We start from the raw sequence: 17071 nt of genomic DNA, 5'->3' as shown, positions 1-17071 counted from the left end.
GACAGGAGCCTTGAAGCTCTCACAAACCTCCCTCCAGGCGTCTAGCCGCCCGTCATCCTTACTCTGCCGTGTTTTGAGTTCTCACAGCAGCCGGAACACCACCTGCCTCCTGGCCTGCAGGGCCTTTCGTGGACTATTCAGAGGCTACAACCTCAAGCAGACCTTGGGCAGGAGCGTGTGTGAAGCCACGCAGGTGGTGTGGACCGGCAGTGCGTGGACCCCGGGAGGCACAGTCACCACAGGTGCACGTGTGTTCAGGGGCCAGGGTGAGGCGGGGTGGGGTAGGGTGTGCAGGGACCACGAGCAAGGGTTGCACGGCAGCAGGACACGTGCTCAGAAAGTCATGAGAATGATGTGGATGTCTGTAACAGGAAATAGGACCTTCCCCAGGATCACCTGTGACCCACAGAAAGGGACTGGAGACGTGGAAAGGCAATAGGCAGAGGACGGCGTGACCACCTGGCACTAACTCACACTCCTGCCAGCAGCTTCTCTGCCACATGTGCACAGCTGTAAGCCTCATTCGGGCCTAAAGGAAAGTGGTGACCTAACAGCTGATCTTCACATTGCACAACTATCCCCTTTCTGAAGTCATTCCTGGAAGGGTGGATTGTGTGATCATACCCAGTTATTTCTTGTCATCCTTTAAGAGGACTGTATAGCTCTGCTCATTGTCACCGACTTGCAAGGCTTTATTTTTTATTTTCTTAATGGTCATAGTTTATTTGGTGATTAATTATCCTTCTGTGGGGGAAAAATCTTTCATCTGATGCTGTGTTTGTAGTCCAGTGTGAATCACAGCAGCTTCTCAGGAGACTAAGAGTAAAATAGAACATAGTAAAAGTATGACCCAGCAATCCCATAACTGATATCTCTCCACAGGAAAGGAAATCAGAATGTCAGAGACGCCTGCACCCACATTCACTGCAGCAACATTCACAAGAACAAAGACATGAAATCAACCGAAGTGTCCATCAGTGGGTGGAATGGTAAAGAAAATGTGATATATATACACACAGAAACACACACACATGTGTGCACACACACGCACACCCATACTCCCACACACACAGACATGCACACGCAATGGAATACTATTCAGCTACAAAAAGGAATGAAAACCTGTCATTTGCAGCAACGTGGTACAACTGGAAGCATTAGGTTAAGGCGAATAAGCCAGGCCCAGGGAGACCAACGTCACACCTTCTCACTCACATGTGGGAGCTGAAAACGACAATCTCATGGAGGTGAAGAGTAGGACACTGGACACCAGAGGCTGGTAAAGATGTAGGGGAGGGAGGACGACAATCGGCTGGGTGACCGACACAGTTAGATAAAAGGAGCAAGTTCTAGTTTCTGTAGAACAGTAGGGTGACATAGTTAGCAACAATATCTCATGTTTTTCAAAATAGCTAGAAGATTTTAAATGTTCCCAGTACAAAGAAATAGCAAGCCTTCAAGGTGATGAGTATCCTAAATACCCTCATTGGATCATTACACACTCTATGCATGTAAGAAAATCTTGCGTGTGCCCCATAAATATGTACTATATTATGTATCAATAAGAAAATTAAAAAGCCAACCATCTTGAGCTGAAAAGCAGTGTACACAGTCATTCCAGACAAAACCAAAACAAAGCAAAAATAAAAGATAAATGAAGAGTGACAACAAATAGCGTTGTCTGTACAATAACAATTTTTTAAAAAGACTAAAATCTACCAGCACTGGGCAAGGAGGACAATCGCCTACACAGCAACCAAAATTTCATTCCCCCCTGAAAGTTAAATGTCAAAATATCATGAAATAAGGCCTCCCAATATTTGGAAGAGAACGCATGACTACACAATGTTTTAGCCAGAAAGATGTGTTTCATCCAATAAGCATAAGTAGCCGTGCTCAAAAATGCTTCCACTCCTGGGCCCTTCCTGAAAATTATTCTCTGAGGGAACTTCCCCTCTGCCATGAAATGGATCAAAGTGAAGAGACCAAGAATGAAAAAATCACGATAGGAAAAAACTAGCGAGAATCAAAAACAACTTAACAGAGATACATCTAAAGAAATCTGGTTACAAAGTCAGATTCAAACTTCAGAAGTCTTTTCAATCATGCAGTAGATGATGAGAAATATCAGACTGTTATGGGATGGATTGCCTCTGCCTCCCCACCTCTCCATTTGTGTGTGGAAGCCCTGACTGCCGTATTGGAGGCAGATCCTGGAGGAGGCATAAAAGTTCCTGGAGGGCGTAAGCGTGGGGCCCTCATCCAACAGGATGAGTGCCCTCATAAGAAGAGAAGGAGACACCAGGATGAGGTGCACAGGGATGGCCAGGGGAAAAAGTCAATTGTAAATCATTATTTAAAAACGCAAGAATTTGACCCTTATACAAATTGATACTGAAATGTGTTTTAAAGTTATAATGATTTTTAAAGTATTATAATTGTACAGTAACTGATGAATATATAAATACATACTTAAACTAGACCCAAGGAAATATATAAATGTTTTATATGGTTAATATAATTTTTTCTCTCGATATATAACACAAACTGAAGCATTAAGTGTAATAGAAAAAAATTCTAAAATTATTTTCAGAAAGATTCGTGACTACTGAAGCCTAACAACTCACTATAAGAAATTTGACAGACTAATTTCTTTGAAAAGATAAAAAAGTCAAAATAAGTGAGACTGTGAAGCTGTTAGGAAACATAACGGGAATGTTTAAATTTTATTCTGATTATAAAGAACTCATTGATTATAGAAGATCTTCAACCTCTATGAAACTTAAGGTAAAATATTACAAACATTGTAAATAGAAGTTTACAGTGCAATTGTAAAAATACACATTGTAAAAAAGATTAAGCTAACTGCTCAGAGTAGCCATTGCTAATATTTTTTGTATATTAGTATTTTTTCTTTAGGAATAATAATTATAGTAATAATGAGAGCTATAATAACAGCAGAAAAACTACTATGCATTGAAGAACTGTTGTGCACTGGAAGACAAGTCCGTGATTTCATTTAATACAACAACAGTTCAAGGATGTAGGTAGTAGGTAGGGAAACTGAGGCGAACCAGGCTCTATTCCGTCAGGGTGTGGGGGCTGGGAACCACCGGAGAGCTCTTCCTGACCACAGACCCATACAGCCACAACAGCATCCCCACGTCCTGCATGCAGGCATCTTGGAAGTCATTGGAATTTGCTCTGCATACATTTTTTTCTGCTCTTTTACTAGGCAATCTGCCATGAGCAGTTACACATGGCTTTAAATGGTTTTTAAAAATATTTATGTCTGTATAGCATTCCATTTTAAGCTGTGCCATATTATTTTTACTTTTTCTTCTATGGTTGGAGATCTAGGTGATTTTCCATGCATTAGGCTACAAACATGAGACACTGAACAACTTTGTAAATATAAGCCCACAGAGATGTGCACACGTCTCTATTAAGGTATATTTCTAAAAGTGGAATTACTAGGTCAAAAGGTGTGCACATGTTTAAGACTCTTAAAATATTTTGTCTAATTACCTCCCCAAATTTTGACCAATCTACATTCTCACTAGCTGTTTATGAGAAGGTGTGTTCCACTGTATCCTGCAGCACTGATGGTGACTACTATGAGAACTGTCCACTTGGTGATGTATCCAAATTTTAACTTTATTTGATTTCTAAGAATCTTACTCTTTTTTTTCTTCTTAAAGCAGTTTATTTTATTTTTGAAATTTTTGGTGATTCATTTGTATTTTTCTTATTAATTTGCAATGGTTCATTCTATATTATGGAAATTAACATTTCTGTCACACATATAGACAAATATTTTATTACTCCATTATTCATTCTTAAAACTGTTTTGATGTTTTGAAGACAAATTTTAAGTTGTAAAATATGTTAAACCTTGATGTGTAGTTATTATATATACCTAAGCCCCAAAATATATAACTCACTTTCAAAAGGTTGTGGTTCCCTATTTTAATAGAAAGCAATTCCATCTCTACCAATCAATAAATTAATACATAAAAATTAGCTGGGCATGCTTTCACCTGAGGTCCCAGCCACTTGGGAGGCTAAGGCAGGAAGCCTGCTTGTGCCCAGAAGTCTCAAGCTGCAGTGAGCCATGATCACACCACTGCCCTCCAGCCTGGATGTAAAAGCCAGACCCTGTCTCAAAAAAAGAGAAAGAAAGAAAATAAAAAGAAAAAAGCAATTGAATTTCCAGATTCTTTTTCATCCTAAATTTAATTTTTTAAAAATCCCAACCAGGTTTTATAGTTTCAAGTCTCATGTATTTAGTCTATTTTAAATTGCTGTGGTCCACGGTGTGAAGGAGGCTCCAGCTCCATTCTTCTGGACACCCAGTTTCCCAATACCCTTTACTGAAGAGACTGTCCTTTCTCCATTGTGTGCTCCTGGCACCTCTGTCAAAAACCAATAAACCATAAATTCATGAACTTATTTCTGGCCTCTCAATTCTGTTTCATTGGGCTTTGGTGTCTGTTTTGATACCAGTATCATGCTGTTTTGGTGTGCATATATTTATAGGTTTGTAATATATTTTGAAGTCAGGTAATGTAATGTGTCCAGCTTTGTTCTTTTTCTCAAGATTGCTTTAGCTATTCAGGTCCTTTGGGGGTTCCATATAAACTTTAGGGCTACTTTTTCTATTTCTGTGGAAAATATCAGAGGAATTTTGATAGGGAATTAATTGAATCTACAGATTGCTTTAAGGAAATTATGGGGGGATACTCCATGGCATTAATCTGGCAGTGATTTTGGAGATGACCCTAAGAGCACTGGCAACAAAAGCAAAAATAGACAAATGTGACTGCATCAAATTAAAAAAAAAAAAAAAAAAAAAAAAAAAAAAACTTCTGTACTGAAGAGAAAACTCATGAAATGAGAGAAAATATTTGATAAGAGGTTAATATCCAAAATGCATAAGGAACTCAATAGCCATAAAACAAATAACCTAATTTAAAAATAGGCAAATATCTGAAGAGACTTTTTTAAAGAAGACATACAAATGGCCAACAGGTATATTTTTTTAAGTGCTCGACATCATTAATCATCAGGGAGATACAATAAAAAAATCACAATAAGGTATCACCTTACACCCATTAGAAAGGCTATTATCAAAAAGATGACTGTTAGTAAGAAATGGTGGAAAAGGAAGCTTTGCACACTGTTGGTGACAGTGTAAATTGGTAAAACCATTATGAAAAGTTTTGAGTTTCCTCAATGACCATATTACCCAGCAACTCCACTACTGGGTGTATCCGAAGGAGATAAATCAGGATCTAAAAGAAATATCTGTACTTCTGTGTTCACTGGAGCATTGTTTACAATAACTGAGGTATGGCATCCACCTGAGTGTCCCCAGTGGTTGGAAGAAACATATGAAAGAAACATATAAAAGAAACGTGGCACATATACACAATGGCCTACCAGTCAGCATTTGCCTTGAAAAATAAGGAAATCCTGTCATTCGTAACAACATGAGTGAACCTGGAGGACATCATGTTAAATGAGATAAGCCAGACACAGAAGGACAGATGCCACATGATCCCACCTCAACATGGAAGCTAAGATGGCTAACACATAAAAGCAGAGGGTGAAGGGTGGGTACCAGGGCCAGGGAGAGGGCAGGGTAGATGTCCGTCAAAGGATGCAGAATTCAACTGCACAGGAGGAGTAAGTTCCGAGTTCTGCTGCCCAGTATGGTGACTATAGTTAGTAGCAATGTAACATATGCTTGAAAATTGCTAAGACGGTCTACTTTAAATGTTTCAACCACTAAAAAAAAATGGTAAGTATGTAAGACAATGGATGTGTTAACTAGCTTGATTTAGCCATTCCACAATGTATATATATATATATAAATATGCATCAAAACCTCATGTTGCCCATCATAAATATAAATTTCAAATTTAAAAATTAACTAATTTTTAAAATTTCAATGCAATATAAAATAGTTATTGAAAAATAATATTATAGTCAAGAAAATACAGTAAAAACTGATTTGTCTGGGTTTTGTCATCTGGAATTCTGTTAATTCTAAGTTTGCATATATGACAGATTATCTTGACATGAAGAGATAAATTTTAGGCAAATGGGTGGACACTGGGGCTTTGGATGAGGCAGTATCTCCTGGGCTGCATGTGCCATCACTGCAGATAGACCCTCCAACAGGACTCAGATCACCAAAAGAAGGTCAAATCATGCACACTGTGATTTGGGTTCTCTGTGTTTTAATATATTTGAATTATTATTTTTTTGAGACAGGGTCTCTCTATGATCCAGGCTGGAGGGCAGTGATAGAATCACCGCCCACTGCTGCCTTGACCTCCTGGCCCTTAGTGATCTTCCTGCCTCAGCCTCCTGAGGAACTGGGACCACAGCACACACCACCACACCCAGCTAATTTTATAAATTTTTAGAGACGGGGTCTCACTATGTTGCCCAGATTGGTCTCAAACTCCTGGACTCAAGCGATCCTTCCACCTCAGCTCTGGGATGACGATGGTCTTACAGGTCTGAGCCCCAACACCTGGGCTCTGAATTCTTTAGGAATGGACCGATGGTGATGTGTGGCTGTAACTTAGCCACCAGTCTTCCCTGTGCTTGTTTTCTCGCTCCGCCTCTACCTTCCTTCAGGATTTAAATAAAACATAGTTTTCATTTTAAAAAATGGCTATTATATTCTTAATTATCAGATAATTTATCTTCCTCAGCCAGGCTTGGAAAAATATTATTTTTTACTTCAATATGAGGGTTAGAGTTTGAACATTTATTTTCAAAAATTCAGCTCTCAATTTCCAGGGTATATTTTTGTGAAAGAATTTGTCTGTTTCAAAGACGTATGGGTGGTGTGGTTTCTTTATGGCTTTGGTAAATTGCAGCTGACAAAATAATGAGGATATTAAGCCGGCATCCTCGGAGAATATGAAGGATGGCGAGGAGGGGAGGAGTCGGACCGAGTGTAACAGCCAGCTCTGGCTCTCGGTCTGACCTCTGACCTCTGAGGTCTGGATTCGTTACTCTTGTGAATTCCTTGTTCTAAGAACAACTTGAGAAAAAATTAGAGATGTCTCCTAGGCATTGAAGGGCTCTTGAAGGTCAAATGCACATGACTCAAATTTGCATCAGACGAACAGGTCTTTGTGACTAAAGGAAATGTTCTAGATAAAATATGCTGTTGCTGTGTCTGACTCACATGTGGAAAAGCCATAGAGTCGCTGACAAGAAATCATGTTTGAAAGGATCTGTTTCATCCTAGGTGCCCTCGTGGGTGTAAGGAGATTTTACCTTTTGCTAATACCCAACCAATTATATCTCAGCTGTCAACACAAGCAGGCTTCAGCCTAAGAATGAGGATGTAACCAGAAATGTAAAGCAGTTACCAAATTTTCTTCTGGTAACAAGTCAGGATTATCAAGGTACATTTATCATATTCTCAATTACGTTATTTTCATTTTACAAGATACTGCTGTAGGAGTATAAGGATACTATGAAAACGAAAGTATTTCAAACAATATCTGGAACTACTTCCAGAACACTGCAGAATTTATAAAATTCATTATTCAATTCAATCGAGCAAACTAAATATCATAGCATTTTAGAATATAATCAAAGGCATATATTAAAATAGATTATCTGCATGATAATAAACTATAAAATCACTACTTCAGGGTACGTAGTTTTTCAACAAACATATGTGGGAAACAAAGATGGCAAAAAAAATGGGAGCAGTAAAGAAAAACAAAGAAAAAATAATTAGAAAAGAAGTAGAAGGTGAGGAGGAGGCGAAAAGGAAAATCATCCCGTGCCAAGCCCTGCACCAACTTAGAAGTGGAGGCAGAGGTGAAGACCTGGCCCTGAAATTAAGAAACTCACACTGGAGCCAAATGTCAGACCCTGGAACAACTGAGAGTTATACAGTGTGGTAAGGAGGGAGAAGACTCTACATATATACACATTTAACTTTAATGATTTTAATTGTCCTCATAGCAAAAGTTGTATAGTATGATAAATCAAATTCTAATAGATAATTACCTAAAATGAAAGGAAATTAAAATTGTATTTTTCATCTATTATTGGGAAAGATCACTTTCAAAAGGGTGAAATAAGAATTTTACCATTTAATATCTTCAGAAACATATGAGGAGAGAAGAAATACGACAATTTAAAGAAAATAAATATAAATTTATATGCATGCACCAGTTTTTTAAAGAACATCTTGGGAAAATATAACTACTTTAAGAAAGATATTATTTTTTATAAGGCCCTAAATATTATTAGCAAATGCATAACTGTAAGAAATTGTTACTTTGGTAACCCAAGTGATAAATAGAAACTAACATCAAAAGGAAAACTAATTCAATAGCTAAAGATAATGTTACAGAGAAAAATAAAGTCAATGAATGTTATGCTCTTGATACATATAAAACAAAAGCATAATAAAATAATACTTAAGAAATATTTAACTAGAAAAAAGCTAAATGTGATTAGAAATCACTATTAGTAAAAGAAAAAGTAACAGTTAATATTAAATCGGCTCTTATATGTCTATATGGTCTGTAAAAGAGGTTAGACAAAAATGACAAATGTTTTGCTATTCTCATTTTTAAAATCCTATAAGCCTATTATGTATTCATTACAACATTGCAGACTTGCTGACCAAGTATAGTAAATAATCTATCATGGAATTGAAAATGTCTAGAAACAGAAATCCATTTACCAATGCCTATTTTCCTTACTTTGATTAATATCCATTTCTGTGACATGCCCAACTAGCAAATGTGTGACCAATGGATATCCAAGTAATCAGCTTTGGGTCTTCACCTGAGTTCATTAAATAAAATTCAATCTAAGTGACATAACAAAGATGTTAACATTTTTAAAGATTAGCACCACTGTCACTTAGCACACTGAATCCATCAACACATCAAAAGGACCGTATACCATAAGGAGACTAAATAACATGAGATTTATCCCCAGAATGCAAGGGTAGCGCAATACAAAAAAAAAAAAAAGTAACCGCATTGATAGAATAAAGAAATACACACACACACACACACACACACACACACACACACACACACACACAAGCAAATCAACAGATGCAGAAATAGCATTCGACAAGGTTCAATGACATCTTATGGTAAAAACACTCAACAAACTAGGAATAGAGGGGAACTTTAACATGACAAAAGACAATTGAAAAGTCCACAACTAACCTCATATTTTATTGTGAAAGCTTTCACCCTAATGTCCAGAACAAGATAAATATGAACATTTCACACTTCTATTCAACATTGTTCTGGAAATCTTAAGAGCAATAGGTAAGAAAAAAAAATAAGAGGATCACATTTAAACTAGAAAGGAAGAAGTAAAACTATATTCTCAGATGACAGCATTCTATATATAGAAAATCCCATACAATACCCACACACCACACACATACCCACAAAACAAAATCTACTAGAGCTTCTAAACAAATCCAGAAAGGTTTCTGGGTTCAACATCAAGACCAACATCCAAGAAACAGCTGTGCTTCTATACACCAACTATGAATAATCTGAAAAGGAATGTAAGAAAGCAATTTCACTTATGATGGTAACCAAAAGAGTAAAATATCTAGAAAGAAATTTAACCAAAGAAGTGAAAGCCTTGTACCCTGAAACTATCAAACATTGCTGAAAGAAATTAAAGAAGATCTAAATAAATGTGAATATGTCCCCTGTTTATGAACTGCACTTAATATTGTTAGTACAAGAATGTTCCCCAACGCTATCTACAGATTTAATGCAATCCCTACCAAAATTCCAATGGTCTTTTTGGCAGAAATGGAAAAGCTGATTCTCAAATTCATCAAGAGGAGTCACAAATACCTAAAACGACCTTGAAAATGAAAAATAGAGTAGGAAGGCTCACATTTGCCAATTTCAATGCTTTCACCCTAAGGTAAAGAACAAGATAGAAAAACACTGCAGATGAGAATGTCGTATGATGTAGTCACTGTGGAAAGTAATCAAAACAGTGTCATCTTGCCATAGAAAAAGACGTGGATCAATGGAATGGAATTAGAGTCCAGAAAGAAACCCAAATACCTACGGCCAAATGATTTTTCACAAGGGTACCAAGGCCATTCAAAGGGGAAAAAACTCTCTTCAATCCCTACCTACCATACAGAAATATTAAACTCAAGATGAATCAGTGGCCTGTGAACTAAAACCATGAAACTCTTAGAAGAAAACACAGGTAAATCTGATGTTGGATTTGCAATGAAGTCTTAGATTTGGCATGAAAAGAACAGGCAAGAGAAGAAAAACATAGATACATGCGACCTCATAAAAACTAAAAACCTTTGAACATCAAAGAACATTGTCAAGAATATGAAAAGGCAATCCACAGAATGGGTGAAAACACTTGCAAAATTATATGTCTCATAACAGTTTCATATTTAGAGCAATTAAAGAACTCTTACAACTTAAGAAAAAGGCAAAAAATATTAAAAATGTGCAAAGGACATTTCTTCAAAGAAAACATACAAATGGTCAACAAGCACATGAAAAGATGTTCACTGTCATTGGTCATTAAAGAAATGCAAACCAAAAACTACAATGAGATACCACTTCACACTTACTGGAATGTCTTTCACCAAGAAAATGGAGAATAAAAAGTGTTGACAAGGATGTGGTGAAGCAAAAGCAAGAACACACAGATGAGAATGTCACATGATGCAATTGCTGCAGAAAACGCCACAGCAACTTCTCAAAAAGTTAAACATGAAATTGCTGTATAACCCAGCAGCTATCTCCTAAGTATATATCCAAGAAAAGTGAAAACATGTGCACACACAGAAACTTGCACACAATACCCAAAACGTGGAAACGGCCCAGATGCCCATCAACAGATACATGGATGAACAAATTGTGGTACACATGCATTTAAATATTACTTAGTCATAAATATTATTTCGCTATAACATGGGTGAATCTTGAAAATATGCCCAGTAACAGAAGTCATTTACAACAGATCACATAGTGAATTACCACTTCTGCATGGTTTATCTTGAACAGGCAAATCCATAGGGATAGAAAGTAGATTAGAGGTTACCAGGAAGCAGAGACTCCCTCTCTTTCCCCTCGTCTCATTCTGGAATTCTGATTTATTGACATATTGGAACTCCAGGACTAATTGTCTAATTTCTGCATGTTTTTCTCTCCTATTTTTCATTGATTTGTCTTTTATCTCTAGCTTCCAAAAGATTTCAACAATGTTTTGTTTTCCAACTCTTTTATGGAGTTGTAAGTTTTTGTCATATATGGTTTTAATTTCTTTTTCTTTTTCTTTTTTTTTAGACGGAGTTTCACTCTTGTTACCCAGGCTGGAGTGCAATGGCGCGATCTCGGCTCACCACAACCTCCACCTCCTGGGTTCAGGCAATTCTCCTGCCTCAGCCTCCTGAGTAGCTGGGATTACAGGCACGCACCACCACGCCCAGCTAATTTTTTGTATTTTTAGTATAGACGGGGTTTCACCGTGTTGACCAGGATGGTCTCAATCTCTTGACCTTGTGATCCACCCGCCTCGGCCTCCCAAAGTGCTGGGATTACAGGCTTGAGCCACTGTGCCCGGCTGTGGTTTTAATTTCTAAAAGTTCATCTTTATTCGCTGAATGTTTCTGTTCAACAATATCTCATTGTCATTACATGATTACTTAGGTACAAGGTGCTTTTCTAGGATAATGAAAACATTTTTAAAATGCAAGATGCTAGAAATTGCACAACATAGTGAATGCACTATCACTGAATTCCTCTTTAATATGATTGATCACATGTGAATTTTGCATTGATAAAAACGTAAACATAAATAAATAGAAATTGAATATTTTAAAAAATTTCCTTTTAAGACAAGCTTGTTTTCTGATAAATGCCATAGGTTAAAAAGACTACTTTGAAGAAGAAATGTACAAGAATTCTGTTCTTGCATGAAATAACCATTCTGTGGAAAGTGTACAGAGCCACCTGGGACTAACCTCAGAACTTTAAAGAAGAGGATGGGAAGGGAGTAGGGGGAACAGAGAACCAGTTGATGAGTCAGGAAGATGAGCTCCCTAAGTGCGCTTCTACCAGTGCTGTTGACACATTGAGACTTAGTCCAACGACGACTGTTTTCTCTCGATATGCTGCATGTAAACATTATATATTCTACATTACTTAGGCATATACTAGAGAATAAATTTTAACAGAATGAAAGTGTAAAATTAGACAAGTATGAAATAAGCTGAAGAAAGGAATCAGGAAGAAAAATGAAATCAGAAGGTCACTAAATGAGCCCACCTTTGACCCTAGGACAGAAGGTATTTGCGAATTTGCCTGCTGGCTAGAATTTGTTGGTAACCCCAACATCAACATTCGCAGCACTTTCTCAGTCACTCGCGGCCACTGCAGAGCGGCGAACACTCTGGGCCCTACATGCAGGTTCACATGCTGCCTTCTTGCTTTCGTTGCTTTCTGTGACCCAGCATCCTCTTGCAGCATATTTCCTGCCACAGTTTTGCATTTTTGCACTTGTCGTTGCTGATCTCTGTCAGCATGCCTCCCTGGGCCTGCTGCTGAGGAGCTGCCTTGCGCTCTGAGCACAAGAAGGCGAAGTTTGGAATAAAATCACCTTCACAGATACACACTCAAACAATGTTTTCAGGAGGGTTTATCCTTCATGCATCTTCCTGTGTTTTTAGTTTACACCAATGCTATCCGTGGACAGAGGCAGCCCTTCTTCCTTCTTTACCAGCATTTTGGACAGCAGCTCCCTCTTTCTGCATCACGTGCTCGCAAGGACCCCTCTCTCTTGAGCTCCTACCCAGGCGGCCCAGGCCTCAGCCTGCTTTTGCCCCCATCCCCCATCTTCCTCAATGGCTGCATTGTAACTTGGGTTAGATCGATATTCAACGTTTACACTTTTGTGTTTGCATGAATTCAGTTGACAGATACAATGTGGAATAAACCATGAGCCTGTTATTTAACAAATACTTTGTTGTTTCAAGAGTTAATAATTGTTTTAATTTGGTTGTTCTCAGCTAATAAAATGCTAAATCCTCTCCCAAAGACTTCAGACACATGCAATTTTTCTCATTTCTTCCTAAAGAGAGAAACACCTAGACGCACTATCCTCCACTGGGTGCAGAGGCATCATTCTGAGACCTCCCTGACCTCCTCCGGGGAAAGCCCTTTCCCTTTCCTGAATCCCGGCTTCCTTCATCCTGGTCTCCTCTCCACGTTGGCGAGACGCCTGCTCCAGCGGCTTCCTTAGAAAGGGTGTAGAGGTGAATGTTGTCTGAAAATGCCTGATAGTATCTAAGAACGTGTGTGTTCTGAGTGAGAGCTGGGCTGGCCATCGACTTTGCAGGTGGAAACTCTTTCATGGCCATGCTTGGCTGGGATGGCAGTTGCCTTGCAGACAGCTCACTGCTGGGTCCCTGCATCTATCTGCAGCCTCCACGGCTCACTGCTGGGCCCAGGTGTCCATCTGCAGCTTCCACAGCTCACTCCTCAGTCCCTGCCTCCATCTGCAGCCTCCACAGCTCACTGCTGGATCCACACGTCTATCTGCGGCTTCCACAGTTCACTGCTGGGTCTCTGCATCTATCTGCAGCCTCCACAGCTCAGTGCTGGGTCCCTGCCTCCATCTGCAGCCTCCATGGCTCACTGCTGGGTCTCTGCCTCCATCTGCAGCCTCCATGGCTCACTGCTGGGTCTCTGCCTCCATCTGCAGCCTCCACAGCTCACTGCTGGGTCCCTGCGTCTATCTGCAGCCTCCACAGCTTTGTACACTAAATGAAGTTCCTCAGTGTTGTGTTTTAGGTTGGGTCCTTGTTTATTTCAATCTGGAAAATAATGTCTTTTAGTTTGGAAAATTCTTTCGTGAATTATTTTAATGATTTAATTCCCTGTATTTCCTCCACCTTCTCCTTCTGGAATCCTTATTTATTAACACAATTAACCTCCAGGACTAGTTGTCAGTTTCGTATTTTCCTTTCATATTTTCTATCTCTGCCTTTTAGCTCTAGCTTCCAAAAGATGTTTTCAATAGTATTTTTAACTCAAATTTTAACTTGTGATCACAGGTTTTTAATTTCTAAGAACTCCCCTTTATCCTCGGAATATTTCTGTCTAATAACATCTTGTTCTTATTTGATGGTTATAATATCATCTCTAATCCTCCTCAGGATATTAATAATTTTGTATTTTAGTTTTCTTCTGCTTAAGTCTTCAAATATTTGTATTTGTCCTTTATTGTTTATTTTGCTCTCTATCTTTCCAAGTGTAAATTTGTCTAATATGTCCAGTCACTGTGGCTGCTCTGTTCCTAGCTTAAATGAAAGTATTAAACAGCCAGTTGATGAGGAAATGCAGGCACCTGCATCGTAAGACACCAAGTCTACCTTGCAGTGGGCCCCAGACACACTCAGCCCTTAGCAGGGGGAGCGCAGACTTCAGTCGCTTGTGAGGACCCGAGTTCTATCAAAGGCCTTTCTCTTCAAGCATCTCCAGGGTTAGATATGGGAGACACTCCCTCCCTGCTTCCTCCTTTAAGGTGACTGACTCCCTGAGGGGTGAGGGGTGAGGGGATGTTATTAAACCTTGTCTAAACTCAGCTTTCTTACTCTGGGGCCAGTGGAGTGAAAGCTACCATCCATGATGCCAAGACTCATCTGTCCCAGTATCATCTGTGATGCAGCTTGCAGCCTCTCTTGCTAAAACAGAAAGAATCCAACTTCAATTTGCCTAAAGGGCGAGGGAGCCTGGGCGCGGTGGCTCCTGCTTGTAATCCCAGCTGCTGGAGAGGCTGAGGCCGGAGAATCACTTGAACCTTGGAGGTGGAGGTTGCAGGGAGCCTAGAACACGCTGCAGCGCTCCATTCTGGGTGACAGATCAGGACTCTGTCTTAAAAAAGAAAAAAAAAAAAAAACAGACTGGGTGTAGTCTGGGTGTAGCACCGGGGTGGGGAACAGCTTAAGCGCAGTTTGGCACCCCGGAAAGGGACTCGGCTGGCTGCTGTGCTCGGATCAGCCATGCAGCCCTCTGAAGCCCCCACACCAGCCCCCAGGGTACATGGGCAACCGCCCAAGCCCAGCCAGGCACCTGCAGGGAGATGCTGCCCGCTGGAAGATTTGGATGCTCCGTCGATTCCAGAGAAAATGAAGTTTTATTTAAAGTTCTTATGCACACAAAGAATTTCAGAATCACCGTCAGGTGGAATACTCTGCAGAATTAATCTGCACGTAGGGATCAGTCCAGCGACTCTTGTGCGGCCTGGCACGGAGGCTGTCAGTCAATGCACCTGCACTTCGTTCAGCGGGAGCAAATGGAAGCACCGCAGCCCGGGAGAGCAAAGCGCCGGCTTTCGGCAGAGCCAGCGGAGAGCTACAGATCTGTATCCACAGAATTATATTTCTAAACGTGTTCCAGGTTATTTTTAACCTTTTATACGCCTTTCTGGTTTTCACTGTTCAGAGGCTATTTTAAAGCTCTTCCCCTTTCGTTAACTGGAAATCCAAAGTACACTTAACTGCAAATTGTGAATGAAGGAGGAAGGGGCCACCACCACAAGGAGGGAGGCCTGGGCTGACTCCAAGGAGAGAGGGTGCACCTGAGTGAAAGGAACAGCACACCTGGGTCAGGGGAGGGGCACACGTGGGTCAGGGGAGGGCACACCTGGGACGGGGAGGGGCACACGTGGGTCAGGGGAGGGCACACCTGGGACGGGGAGGGGCACACGTGGGTCAGGGGAGGGCACACCTGGGACGGGGAGGGGCACACGTGGGTAAGGGGAGGGCACACCTGGGACGGGGAGGGGCACACGTGGGTCAGGGGAGGGCACACCTGGTAAGGGGAGGGAGACACCTGGGACGGGGAGGGATACACCTGGGACGGGGAGGGGCACACGTGGGTCAGGGGAGGGCACACCTGGTAAGGGGAGGGAGACACCTGGGACGGGGAGGGATACACCTGGGACAGGGAGGGGCACACGTGGGTCAGGGGAGGGCACACCTGGTAAGGGGAGGGAGACACCTGGGACGGGGAGGGATACACCTGGGACGGGGAGGGGCACACGTGGGTCAGGGGAGGGCACACCTGGGACGGGGAGGGCACACGTGGGTCAGGAGAGGGCACACCTGGTAAGGGGAGGGAGACACCTGGGACAGGGAAGGAGCACCTCTGGGTCAGAGAAGGGACACACCTGGGTGAGGGGAGGGCACACCTGTACAAGGGAGAGGTTCACTTGGGTCAGGGGAAGGGCATCCCTGTGCAGGGGAGTGGCACACCTGGGTCAGAGAGGGAGGGACACATGTAGTCAGGGGAGGGGCACACCTGGGTCAGGATAGAGGCACACCTGGGTCAGAGGCAGGGCACACCTGAGATAGGAGAGGGCCAAGGCTCTGGACAGCCCCCTGGATCACCATCTATTCTGACCCCCACCCAGCCCTCATGGCCCCTGGCCCCAGTGTCTGGCCTGTGCTGTGACCCCCTTGGTATTCTGTTCCCATGCTGGTCGGGGCATGAGACCCAGCTTATCTCTGCCTGTAGTGCTTCTTTCCATGTGACATACAGTAGCAGCACCTTAGATTTTCAGTTTATCATCTGTTGCTCCCTCTGCAAACTGGACTGCATTATTGCTGGTGGTTGCCCCATTGCACTCTCTCTTGATGTTGATTCTGGCCTCCTCTAGTGGGTGGTTTCCATCTGCTCTCTGGAGCCTCTTCACTGGAGATTTGGGGTAGGTGAGAGAATGCTATTCATGCTTTCTCATATAATAAAAACTGAGTAACATCTTGTTTTTCTAAACATTCTTTAGGAATCTTCTGTCCTGGATGCAACTCTTTTCCCCTTGAAATTCCTCAATGCTGTGCTCAGGCCACACCTTCACCCTTCCAGTGTCTGGGTCTCCTCTGAGGGAATCTCACTCCTTCCAGCTTCACCTTCACTCCTCTTGGATGTAGTGGTTCCACTGCTCCTTTGCAGAACATCAGCTGAGGAGAGACGTTGCGGACTTGGATGTCACCATA

The sequence above is a fragment of the Saimiri boliviensis genome, chromosome 1 (assembly GCF_048565385.1).
Source record: "Saimiri boliviensis isolate mSaiBol1 chromosome 1, mSaiBol1.pri, whole genome shotgun sequence".
Taxonomy (NCBI): Eukaryota; Metazoa; Chordata; class Mammalia; order Primates; family Cebidae; genus Saimiri; species Saimiri boliviensis.
The sequence above is the reverse complement of the archived record's forward strand: the minus strand, read 5'-3'. Positions refer to the sequence as shown.